Genomic DNA, 13,883 nt, shown 5'->3' with positions numbered 1-13,883 from the left:
GAAATAACATATTTAATGGTAGTTAATAACTCCCCAAAGGGCAGGCCAGGATATACAATATAAAAAGAACCCACTCAAACAATTAGTCTTTCAATGATATGGGCTGCAGAATTGTGACTACAGGGTGTTCCACAAATTCAAAACTTACCCTCTGAGCATCCTGTGCCATTGCCACAGGTTTAGCATGAGCCCATTGAGCCATGTCCAAATTGTTCCACTAGCAAGAACTTGTCATAATCAAGCACAGGAGAATAGAAAGTGTTGTGAGTGGCTAAGAGTTTACTCTAGAGCTGGGAAGCAAATCCAAAAAGTCACAGAGGTTATCAGATGTAGACTACAGCCTCCAGAGTCTATTCAGTACCAACCACAGCAGAAAAATGGTTGCCAATTATTGCATAGCGCATTGGAAAGAATGAGTCTTTGCGATTAGACACGTCAGCCCAGATATCAGCTCTGCCATAGTCTCTGCCTCCCCCCACCTCCTGTTAGCCTTAGTTATTAACTCAATTTTTTAATAATAGTACTTTATATATTGCTTTTGTAAAGATTTGCTATCATATATGTAAATGGTCTACTTAGATGTATAAACTTCTGATAAGTAATCTTTTTAGATTTATTAGCACTTGGTTATGTGCTGAATAAAATGTTTTCATATCAACACAGTATCATCATTTTATATTAAATTACTGTTCCCTAAATCCCACCCCAACCCACCCCCAAAGTATCTATCCAGTTCATTCCTATTTCCAGTTCATTCTACTGGCATGCGATTATACTGCTTTCTTGAAAGGACTTCTTGAAAAGGGACTAGAAGCAAAATCCAAAATCTACAAGTACATTATTCTTTGGAGTCAAATGATCTTATTTTACCTTTGTTTCTATATCTCCAATTCTACATCCCATCCAACAATTCTTCATAGATTACATCCTTGAGGGAAGGTTCACAGGAGTGATTTATGAGTGGAAGAAGTTATTTAACAAGAGCTGCATTTTGTAAATGCTAAAAGCTATGACGTGTCTGAATGCATTAAAAAGAAAGAAAATTATGTTCACATTATGTGGGAAAACACTGCTATTTTTATTTTTCCTGTAGTATAAATCGGTGTTGGATTAATTCATTCACGTAATTATATTCGCAGCTCTTTTACCTTTATTCATGGCTATAACTTCCTTTATGGGAAAGAGCACTTTACAAGTCACTATAAAATGTCTTTTGAGCACTATGGTGGAAGGTCAGAGATATATGTCAGCCTGTGGAAATAGGAAGCCATCTGAATTTGGCCAGAATAAAAAAGCAGATGCCTGGGCAATTGTACATTATAAACACCAGGAAGATTTTTAGACAATAGATCCTTGATTGCCAAGCTGCTGAAGATGGTCATTTCGTCTCTGGAACATAATTGGTCTGCTGGCATTACACCCACGTTACTCGAAGGGATGAAAATAAAATTATAAACTGCTGTGTAAAGTCTGAAATGGCCACCTTTAAGTTTAATCTTCCCCTTAATGTTGTAGAGTTCATAAAATATGCATTAATTCCAGTTTTTAATAGCTTTTATCAATCCATCTTTCTTCTTCAAATGGTAGACAATGCCTAATAAAAGAGATTTTTCACACTGCATTTCCAAACCATGATAGATCTTGTAATTTTGCTGGGTTTTTTGTTTTTTTTTTTTTTTAATTTTTTAAGCAAAATTTATTAGATAAAGTGCACAAAGCAAAAAACGGTTTCTTCAATGTGGAAACTATGTTTGTGGGTTTAAATTATGAGCGTTTGTTTTTCAATCATTATAAATAGATTAGACTTTCACTGACAAAATATTACTACTGTCATCTTTTTTGAAGGTTTAAACTTATGAAAATTTTCATTTTTAAAACAAACGCTCCTAATTTTCATTTGCCTTCACATCATATTTCTTTAATTCAAGGCAAAACAACCTAATTTTTGAAGTCTATATTTAGAAATGCAAACACCCAGAAATTTTGATGAGGATAATTACTGCATTAACCAAACTTCCTGTTTACTACCATGTATCAAGATCCTGAATTTTTCAGCAGCAATTAAAGAATAACAAAAAATAAAAATATAAACACAATAGACTCAACCATAACCTCATAAAAATTGGAAACAACCTGAATGTCCCCCAAATAGGTAACAGGTTAAATAAAATATGGTATATTCAGAAAAGAAACATAATTTAGTAATTAAAATCATAGCCTAGTAGAATAATTAGGGCTAATGTTTTCAGTATACTGCTAAAAAATAGGGTATGGAATGATAACGGTATGATTTTAATTTTATTAAAAGTATAAATGAGTTTATGTATAAATTGTCTAGAAAGAAATAGAAAATAACTACATTTTTTTCTCATGAAATTCTGGGTGACATATTTTCTTCCATATAACTTTCATTATTTTTCAAAAATTTCCATTGAACTTATAGTACATGTATGAATCAGGAAAAAAGAGCATTAAAAATTTTTAAATGAAGAAAACATCCTCAGGTACTTATCAATTGAAAATAGTGTCACAGTGTAAGCTATGGTAACTGCTAATGATAATAATTAATAATCAATTCAAAACTAATAACTAATAATCAATTTTAAACTAAATATTAAAGTGAAATTTTTATTCTATGTAACAAAAAGAAATAGTTTGAGTCACTACCAAATATATAGCTGCTGTATAATGTGAACAACGTAGAATTAGTGATCAGAAATGTCAGTATGCAGGCCATCTGAAATACAGGGGCCAGATTTCAGCACAGTCAGGGAAAACATTAGATAAATGGACTAAGGAAGGAAAAGTAATGGAGGAACTATCATGGTAGATTTGGAAGTACAAACTTGACGTCAGGCTTCAATGCAGGCCTGGTTTATCTATGAGGTACAGATGGCACCATGCTGAGGTGCATGATATTTTCATTTCTTTTAAAATGCAAAGAAGAAGCTAGGTTCTATGTCAAAAAAGTAACTTTATGCCAACACAATTATAAAATATAATTTTAAACATTTTTCTATGTATGGAGGAAGGAGCCCACAAAAGCAAAAATGCCTAAGTTCCATGTTTATCACGTTGAGGACCTGGTTCAATGACTTGTTAAAGAATAGTATTTAAGAAAATAATTCCAGCACCTCTAGAGAACAGAAATGAGAAAGTGTCTAAGCCTAGCAAGACTGTATGTGAATATGTTATGTTACAGCTAACTAGAAATAAAATGAAGGACGAGAGACAGAACAGCTATAAATGATGAGAATGGTAAAAGAAGTAGAGTACCTGGACATAGACAAGAGATTTGACAAGTCTTGGTAACATTAGATATGGATCTGATGACAATACAGCCATGTGGATTCATGGCTGATAAACCTACAGACTGAGTTTTCTGCAGTTGTGCCACAGGCACTGTCCTTCAAGTTTCCCTGTCCTACCTAGATGAAGATAACGCTTCTCGAATTTTCACACAGCACAAAACTGGGACAAATTACTACAATGATAGGCAAAATTAAGTTTAAATTTTTTTCAAAAAGTAAAACAAGGAAAACTGAAATTAAACAATTATGAATGTAGCATTCAACAAATTAATTGCAAAAATACACAATGGAGAAACGTGGATTTATCTGAAGGAAGAAGGATGAGTGGTTGACTCTAAGACCAACATGAGTGCACCACTGCTCCTAAAACAAGCAAACAAACTAGTGCAATCTCTGATGTAGACTTTGGTTGAAATATAATCTCCAGAGAAAGGAAAAGCACTGTGTTCAATTCACCTGTATTATTTTTAGATAGAGGCTCATGTATTGTGATAAAGGCACAAGAGGTTGACAAATGGTCTGTAAACCACTATGTCACATGAAGAATTTGGGGATGGTTGGCCTGAAGAAAGGAAATGTGTGTATCTATGTGTACGTTATGGGGTGGGGAACATTACTATGTAAAACTATTTATTGTGAATAATTTATAAAAACAATTAAGACCAAAGGTTAGATCCCAAAGGAAATTATTTTACTCTGATGATATGAGTGAAATAATATGAGTAAACTCTTAACAATTAGAGTTGTCCAATAATAAAATAAAATTCCTTTAAAAGTAGTGAGGTTTTGGAGCACCTAGGTGGCTCAGTTGTTAGGCGTCGCCTTTGGCTCAGGTCGTGATCCCAGGGTCCTGGGATCGAGCCCCACATCGGGCTCCCTGCTCAGCGGGAAGCCTGCTTCTCCCTCTCCCACTCCCCCTGCTTGTGTTCCCTCTCTCGCTGTGTCTCTCTCTGTCAAATAAATAAATAAAATCTTAAAAAAAAAAAAGTTAGTGAGGTTTTGGTACCAGAAATATTCAAGTACACATTGGAAGATCATCTATCAACAATGTTATAGAAGGAAGTTTTGTAGTGGAGCTGTGATTCAGCAGAATGATCTCTAATAGTCCTTCAGAGTAAAACATTCTTTTGAAGAGAGAAAAATGCTTAAGATCCAGTGTAGAAGAAACTGGCAAGAGTGTGTGAGTGACTAGATGTGGGAAGACGAAGGAAAGACGCGAGAATCACAGCATGTATTTTGTATGCCACACACCACAGGCTAAAATAAAAGAATTCCAGGGCGCCTGGGTGGCTCAGTTGGTTAAGCGACTGCCTTCTGCTCAGGTCATGATCCTGGAGTCCCGGGATCGAGTCCCGCATTGGGCTCCCTGCTCAGCAGGGAGTCTGCTTCTCCCTCTGATCCTCCCCCATCTCATGTGCTCTCTCTATCTCATTCTCTCTCTCAAATAAATAAATAAAATACCAAAAAGTAAATAAATAAAATAAAAGAATTCCAGCTTGTGATTTTCCTACCACACATGGTGTCTGTCCTTACTCTTTGTAATCCTCCCCCTGCCCCCAGCCCTTTGCAAGGCTAAGTCCGTTGCAGTCACACGAAGGTATGATGATGGGCTCTCTACTGAGTTCACACCTCCACCCTTCACCTCTCCCAACCCCTTTCTTTCAAGGACTGTCAGAAGCACCAAGTGCACAGCCTAAGCACCATCAACAGATGAATTTCATAAGCAGTCAAGTCTTCAGAGTCAAATTCTCTCAGTCCAAGACAAGGAAGAGCAGAATATACCAAAGGAAAATCTGTGAGAAGTATTATTGTGAATTACGGTGCATATTATTAAGCAATTCCCTTTATGATTGTAAGAATAAATGTATATTGTCCAGAAAAAAATATGTTCTAATACAGAAACAATTGGAGAAAACTAGAGTTTTTATTGATATCTCATTTAGAGAAATGTGTATTAAGTATAAATGATTATAGAAAGAAGTCAAAAGACAATAAAACAAAATGAAAAGCAGCTTGAGACTTTTCAACCATGAAGTATAAGCTTGAATGATCAAGTTTTATTCATTCTTGTACAGTTCATTATTAGCATTTTACTATGCAAAGCTGTAAATTTGATTTTACAGTGAAAATAAAATTGGTTTCTTTAAAATTGTTTCCTTTTCTATAAAATAAGCGGTTTGAGCAACACAATCTCTATAAACCGTTTCAGTGCTAATATTCAACAATTAATAGATGATGTTTACTATATTGCCTCAGAAGTGGCTATATTTTTGAGAGATCTTGTTCACATTACTCTCAAACCACTTTGAGATACTCATTAGCAAGCAAGAGTTGAAATAACGGAAGCTATTTTCCGACCACCATCAGTATGCAAGCCTTAAAGAAAAATGATAGAAGCAAACGGTCTCAATTATTAGAAGCATGGTTTTCATATCAATAAGTTGTGGGTAGAGAATAGAATGTTGATGAACCTAGAAATGCTCTCTCATCCACTCACATCACACAATGGTCCTTATGGAATTCATTTTCTGTAGGAATCAAAAAGGAGCTTTTAAGTCTGATTTGTGTGATTTCCTGGCTGCCTTTCTGGAGAACCAGGAGCATTATCATGGACCCTGATGGTGATTAAGAAGTTGAAGTGATAATTATTCTTATTAAGTTTCACAGTTCAATAGAATATCCTCCTAGAAATATAGGATTAAAAAATAAGACAAAATTGGATTCTTTTACTCACAATTATGTGTCCCTTTTTGACTATTTTAGCATACTCAGCATACAAAGCATGCCAATTCGGTTACATAAACTTTCTACACTAGCCAGAGAAATATATTATGGTGAAAATCCCAAAGGTCAAGTACTTGATTGAACTTTTTGGCTCAAGGCCATGTTTTATTGTTGTGAGCTCACAGAATGAAAGATAAGAACACAGCCTGTGAAAATACAGAAAAATACACCATATGATACAAGATTTTCAAAATAGAAAGAGACACAGGTAAAGATGATGCAAAGATTCTCAAGAGTCTTCAAAAAGCATCTTAATAATAATAATTTAAATGTCCCTGAGATAACCTGATCAACAAATGAGCAAAACATCCCCATCACTACGTTTACCAGGCTTGAATGATGATGTACTCAAGTCCGTTTTATGTAATAAGTAAACAGGAGATCAAAGAGGACAACTTTGGATTAATTAGGATATTCCAATAGAAAGAATCTGTTGCAGAAACTTGCCTATGGTTTCTGCTAGAGCTTGCTTGTTCCAAATTACAATTGTACAGTATCACTAAATAAAACTCATTTTTGCTAGTTAAAAAAAACAGTCTGTTGCAGAGTCGATGATTGGCAAATGTCAGTTTCCTTAAAAAGGTACGAATCCTAAGCATTATCCTTGGATATGTATATAGGGGACAAGTAATATTTGTGAAAACAGTACATTTCTGATAAAACAAAAATTCAAGCAGACTACTCCTCTGTAGTTTAAGTTCTAAACTTGTCTGGTTCTGCAACATTTGATATACCCTAAATTTCTAAATCCCAATCCCTGCTTCCAAAGAACCCTAGAAAGAGACGGAAAATAAAAACTCTCTCACTATTAAGATGAACAGCGGCAAACACATACATACCGTAGAGAACAGAAATTATGTTTGATATTTAAATAGTCACAAGATCATAGGGGAAGAGAGGAAAAAAATGAAACAAGACAAAACCAGAGAGGGAGACAAACCATAAGACTTTTAATTTTAGGAAACAAACTGAGGGTTGCTGGAGGGGAGGGGGGTGAGGGAATGAGGCAGCTGGGTGATGGACACTGGGGAGGGTGTGTGTTGTGCTGAGCGCTATGTGCTGTGTAAGACTGATGAATCACAGACCTGTGCCCCTGAAACAAATAATACATTTTATGTTAATAATAATAACAAAATAGTCACAAGAGTTGTCCCTCACCAAACAGTAATTCTCAAATTTTACTAAGCATAAGAATCATTCAAAAAGCTTGTTTAAAATAGTGATTGCCCACATTAACCCCCTCCCTTCAGCAGGGCCTGGAAATGTGCATTTTAGCCATCATCTGGGTATTTGGAAACACATTCATTCTCAAACTAGACAGGTGTCCCTCCTTATCCATGGTTTCACTTCCTGTCGTTTCAGTTACCCGTGGTCAACGATGGTCCCAAAGCAGACGATTGTCCTTTCGATGTATGGACAGAAAATCAATAGTAGCCTAATTCTAGGTCAAAATGTCTATGTCATTCACCTCACTTTATCTCATCACTGAACACTTTATCATCTCACATCAACACACAAAGGTTGGGTATAGTACTATAAGGTATTTTGAGAGAGAAAGAGAGAAAGACCACATTCACATAACTCTTACTATAGTATATTGTTATAATTGTTCTATTTTATTATTAGCTATTGTTATTAATTCTTACTGTGACTAATTTATAAATTTAACTTTACCATAGGTATATATGTATAGAAAAAAACATAGGATATATAGGATTCGGTACTATTTGCTGTTTTAGGTATCTACTGTAGGTCTTAGAACATATACCCCACAGATAAGGGGGAGGGAGGACTTTATACTTGGAGAAACAATGTCCTAAAAATACGTGGCTGTTTCTCAATGATCTTCATCTATTAAAATGGGAGACATGGTATCTTAGTGTCAATGAGCTCGTCTAAGTAGATTTTGAAGGCAATGGCATGCTAGTTCTGCATTGGAGAGATTTTCATAATTGAGTGGCTTGGGTGGGGACCTGATATAACTATTCTGAATGTGATTGATGCCACAGCTGATAAAGCTGAACTGTACTCACTAATGTGCTACGCTCTGGGAGGTTCTTTATGCTGGAGGCTGGGACTAATGCCCAGACACTGTGATTGTAATGAAGATAGGCATGGATCTTTAATGTTTTCCACCCCCTACCCCAAATGCTGAAAAATGGTTAGTATTGAGTATTTTTTATACATAGCAAGAATAAGACAGAGTAAGATATTGTATCCCAGTGACAATACTCTAATATAATTTCTAATGTTCTATGAAAATGACTGATGTCAAATTAAACCTTTGGAATGGTCGCTCATCATGTGAAAGAGTGACAGTTGGCCTGCATGCCATTATTAACAGTTCGCCTTCTGACTGACTTAACAACAACCCCATTCCAGTCAGTATTATGTGTGTACATTTACCCTAATTTGCATACCTAAAAAATGCTCTTTAATGAATAAACTGGCTCATGACAGCTGTTACTTGATTACTTTTTTCTAAATCTTATTTGTAAATAAGGCTCAGCTATCCAGTAACCTAAAGGTTGTCATGCATTACTTTGTTGAATTTTTACTGAACCAAATTATTTCTTCTTAAAAGAAGAATATTCTTTTGAAAAATCATTCATTGTGTGTACTGGTCAGGCTCTTCAAATCACATTCCCCAGAATGGAGACAAAAGAAAATCAAAGAGGTAAATTTAATGTGCCAAATTTTGTAGAGTGAAAACATCATTAAATGCAAACCTGATGCATTTTGTAACCTGAGTGGCATTCCTTAGACCTAACCGTATCCTGGCAAGCTCTGGAAACTAACTGATCCAGGCTATTAGAATACCAAAACACCTGAATGCTATGTCTAAAATTAGACTATTGAAATTCTCCCTGGATGTCACTCTCCTTTATTACAAACACATTTTTTCCCCATCGTCAAAGCTGCATTAAGTGAGTAAAGAGTGCCACCAAGCGGCAGCATGTCATATTCCTAAAGCAATTGTTTTTCTTATAAAAAAAAAAACTTTACTTTTGTTAATTGTGCTCACACCCTTAAGAGAGACAGACTTATCTGCATATTCTAAAACATGTGTTTCAAGTGTTCAAGTAATATTTCAGTAGAAGAGCATATTTTTCTGGGTTGATGAGCAAATCTACCATGATAAATTTTTTTAAACATGAAAATTCTATCCACAGTTATTGGTATTTGTAAAAAGAAGTACTGATTAAGAACCCAATTTCCAAAACTTACTGATTATATAATGACTCTTCCTATGGAAATCTGCATAGTTTCCAGAATAAAATTATCTTGCTATACAAAATACTATCATTTCTGTTCAGAAATTTCAAATATATCAGAGATTTGTTAAGTCACATATAATCCCCAAAATGTTGACCTCTAAACTTTGTTCCACATACCCTGTCAAAGGATTATGCAATCTTATGAGAACAAAATCTACGTATATTCCCCTAAATCTGTTTTAGTTATTCATTCTGCCTCTGTGTTCATTTAGCCTCTCATAAAACAAATATGACCTGAACATCTACAGTGCCAAGAATAGTGTCAATTAAAAATGAGTAAGACAGTCTCTGTCCTCATGATTCTCATAGCAAGCTGGGGTTTCTAGTTCTGATTGGCTCTGTTGGAAACTTCAAGCTTCCTGAATTGAGACAATTTTTTTACAGTTACGCGTTTATATTTGTGAGCATTTTCTAAAGCTTTTAGAATGAGTTTGCATTTATACAGTCACAGTGACATTGACCATGAACAACAGCTGTGAGAACTGTTAATTATTATTCTTATATAGGACTCAGGATATGGTTAAGTGATTTACCTAAGATGACATAGGAAGGTTGTGGCAGGGTTAAAATTAAAATATCCTGACTTCCTAAACTGTGCCCTTTCTAGGAGGCCACCATTCTTTATGATAAATACATTAAAATTAGCATGGTATTTCAAGGAGGTCATCATCATAGGAGGTTCTACAATAATTATAATGATGCTGACACTGCTTAAAATATTTCTGGAACTTGTTTCAAATTTCCCTTGTGGAGAAAACAAGAAAATCAGTCTCATTACACATTCAATTCAACATAGATTTATTCAGTATTACTTGCATGACACTACACTGGATGATATAGATAAGATATATAAAGACAATACAATTGGCAAGAAATTTACAATTTAGCAGGAACAATGAGAAATGTAGTACTGGTGCTATTTTTTTCTGTACTAATAGGTCGGGTAGACATTGTATAGACATAATACCTACTGTACTTTATTGAATCTAAGATGCTGTTAAACACTATTTTATGTCGCAGTAAAAAGAAAAACACTCACTGACAAAGTCTGACAAGTTGCTTTCCCATCATTAAATTCTTTTTTACCTTTAGAGAAAGAGTTCTTTTAGTCTTATTTTGACATTGATTTCCTTTAATGTATCACTCTATTGCATACATAAAAAGGAAAATATAAGCAAAATAAATTGGTTAAGGCAGTGACAACTGTGTCACAACTACTACCAGGTAGTTAGCAATAGTAAAAGCTCAGCAATTATTATATGCACCCCAACTTAAGAGATGTTAAAATGTATCATTTTAGAATCACTGAAATTACTGAAGCGCCTATTTTTCCTCAGTCTCTGAAATAGTCATTGTACATAATGGAGCTAGAGCAAATCATGGGGAGAAAGTGGTAACAATGGTTTAACTCACTTCCTTTTGTCTTTGGGTGCTATCAGTAATCACCACAGTGGTTAAGACAATGTGCTGCAGAGTCACAAGACCAAGATCAAGCATTGGCTCTACTTCCTACAAGCTATGTGACTTTTGGGGAGGTTAGTAAACCCTTCTTGTGTTTCTGAATCCCCATTCATAAAAATACTAGCAATAATAACTAATGCTTAGGTATTAAATGAAATAATTTATTTAACACACTTAGCACATAGCCAACAGTACTGATATATTTAATTGTGGCTAAGCTCTGGAAATTCTTCTAAATAAAAAAAAATGATACTATACTATGAAGCCCCTTGTTTTCTCCCCTCTCCAATGATGGTACATGCAGCATTATCCTTTTAGCTGACCCTTCTGAAGACCCCAGATCCCACCTTGACCCAGGTAACAGAAGAATTCTAGAGTAGCTAAATTGGTCAAGTAGAAAAAAAAAAATCTGAAAGAAAACTTTAGTTTCTGAATTCATCTCTTATCTTCAAATATTCAAATGCTAAGAAAACCATCCAAAAGGAAGTTTATTCAAAATATATTCATACAATCATAATCACAGTATTTCAAAATAACCTGTATTTAAACGCTATCAAATATACTAACTACCCATCCAGGAAAGGTACAAACTGAAAAAAATAAAAAATAAAAAGACCTGAAAGTCTGCCTTTTCAGACAATGCCACCAGAATCATGACTCTTTGTAATAATGCACACAGCTTGGGAAACACAATTAAGGAGAGGGATTCCAAACCAGGGAGGCTTTGGATGACTGATGGATTAGCTGCTGCCTTGGCTTCCCCAGGACACCTCTGTGACAGGTGAAATAAAGTCAAGCCCATAAATCAGACATAGCCTCCAGGTTGGGACTCGTTCATAGAACATAAAGACAAACTTCAGAGACAACTTGTATCTCTCGACCCTCCCTGAGGTTGATGAGTCCAGATATCTTAGTTTCTAGGTCACTTGCTGAGAGAAAAGGAAGCCTAATTTGGGAATATTCCTCCACTTCAGATGCCTGGCCAGAATCACTAGCCCTTACTGTACATTATTCATTTATTACTAAACAAATATATAATTGTAAACAGCCAATAATGTTTGCTAATGTAATAAAAACCTTAGTATTTCTGAAAATATATTTCTCAACTGGAACCACATTGTAGTCATTTCCATTTAAAAAGAAAAGGGGGAAGAAAACTGAATCCTATGGGCAAAAGTGAGTAAAATGGACAAATAAACAAATATTTGGGAAGGTGTGCAGTATTTATTTCCATTTCACCAGAGGGAGTAGATTTGTCTGTTTCATTATTCATAAGTCATGATTTTAGTTTAGTTTTTCTGCTTGCTAAATATTAAGAATGTCCTAAGCCCCCAGGCAATAGACTTCAGTAAATTATAACTGAATTTCATTTGCTGCATTAGGAAAAAATAAAAATTTTAAAACATAAACATGTGCATAACACTGTCCAGTTTCCTCTTTGTGTGTGTGTGGAGCACTGTAACTACAATTCCTTTGACGTCAAGAACTAGTCAGCCTTTGTGTATTATGAATGCCTATGTGACAAATTAATACAGTATGAATTTTATATTAATAAAAACTGTTTTACTTACGTCTGTATTCACAAAGGTGAAAATCACTTAATCATTACTCTAATGTGAACCTAGATTTTGTAATAAGGTCAAAAGTGATAATATAGCAATTTTCAAGTTCCTATTGCTTGCAACACTTAAATCATAGTCCTTTCAGGTATAAGATTCAAAATCAGGTACAGAAATAATTGATTCTTAGTCTCTTCCTCAAGTAGTATGTTTTAAATAGCCTCTTATACTTAGCCATAATGAGAAACGCTATATGGAAAAGTTGAACAGATTAAGTTCCTGACCTATTCATAGTCTTAAGTAGAACACTTCCATCTAAAATTGCAAGTGAAGAACTGAAACTATTTTATTAAAACTACCCATTAATCTATGTCATACTGATCTGGTCTAATTACAAAAGAATATCCTGTACATCAAAAACTACATTCTAGCCCTGAAAAGGATTTGGCCATTGTGGCTGACATGACATAAACACATTGAAAATAGAAGACAAATATTCTTTGTCTATTTGAATATAGACAATTCTATATTAGGACATTATTTGTTCTAATCACATTATGCAGGCTTTGAAGGCTCCAAGGTGATGAAAGAGGAAAAGCAGTGATGAGAGAGAGGGTTACCTGTGACATCCATGGAGGTCAATAAAGGCAAAGTCCTTCAGGTATTACTTGGGCTGTTCTCAGAGCATTTTTCCCTTCTCTGTTGTTCATTTGAAGATGGATATGATCTATTTAGATTTAATAGGAAAAATCTTATGCAAAAAATATTTCTCACAGGCTCTGACAGAGGCCTGAAATTCACAAAATAGTGACTCCTTTATGCAAAAATATAAACTGTTTTATTATATCAGTCTTTAGCATTTACTTTAAATTTGTTAACAGATTAAGCAGTAACTTATAGGACTAGAAGGTATTATGAGAAAGGTTAAAAAAATGCTTTGATGGCAAAAGGAAAAGAAAGTCTGGAAAGATATGAAAACTTTCAGAAATACTGTTGAAGAAAAATAGCAGTGTCTATGGAAGGGTAGGAGCTGAGGCATGGCCTTTAAGAAAACTGGAGACTGTTCTGACTATGTAGAAGGAGTACTAAGAGAAGAAAAAGGGTCAGTCAAAATCAAAACTGGATGGAGAGGCACCTAAGATCAATTATACCTACTTCCCAAAGTTCAGTAATATTGTCCTTAACCATTAATAGAATAGATGCCAATCAATTTTGATGACTCTAACTCTTGAAAACAAAAATCACTGCATATTAGGGGTACATATAGCATGCATTAGAACAGCAATTGCACTACTGGATATTTTATTTACCCCAAAGATACAAATGAAGTGATCCAAAAGGGCACATGCACCCTAATGTTTATAGCAATAATGTCCACAATAGCCAAACTATGGAAAGAGCCTAGATGTCCATCAACAGATGAATGGATAAAGGAGATGTGGTACACACACACACACACACACACACACACACACACACACACACACACA

This window comes from Callorhinus ursinus, unplaced genomic scaffold, assembly GCF_003265705.2.
Source record: "Callorhinus ursinus isolate GAN/ISIS: 27379988/994484 unplaced genomic scaffold, GSC_fseal_2.0 scaffold2, whole genome shotgun sequence".
Classification (NCBI taxonomy): Eukaryota; Metazoa; Chordata; class Mammalia; order Carnivora; family Otariidae; genus Callorhinus; species Callorhinus ursinus.
The sequence above is the reverse complement of the archived record's forward strand: the minus strand, read 5'-3'. Positions refer to the sequence as shown.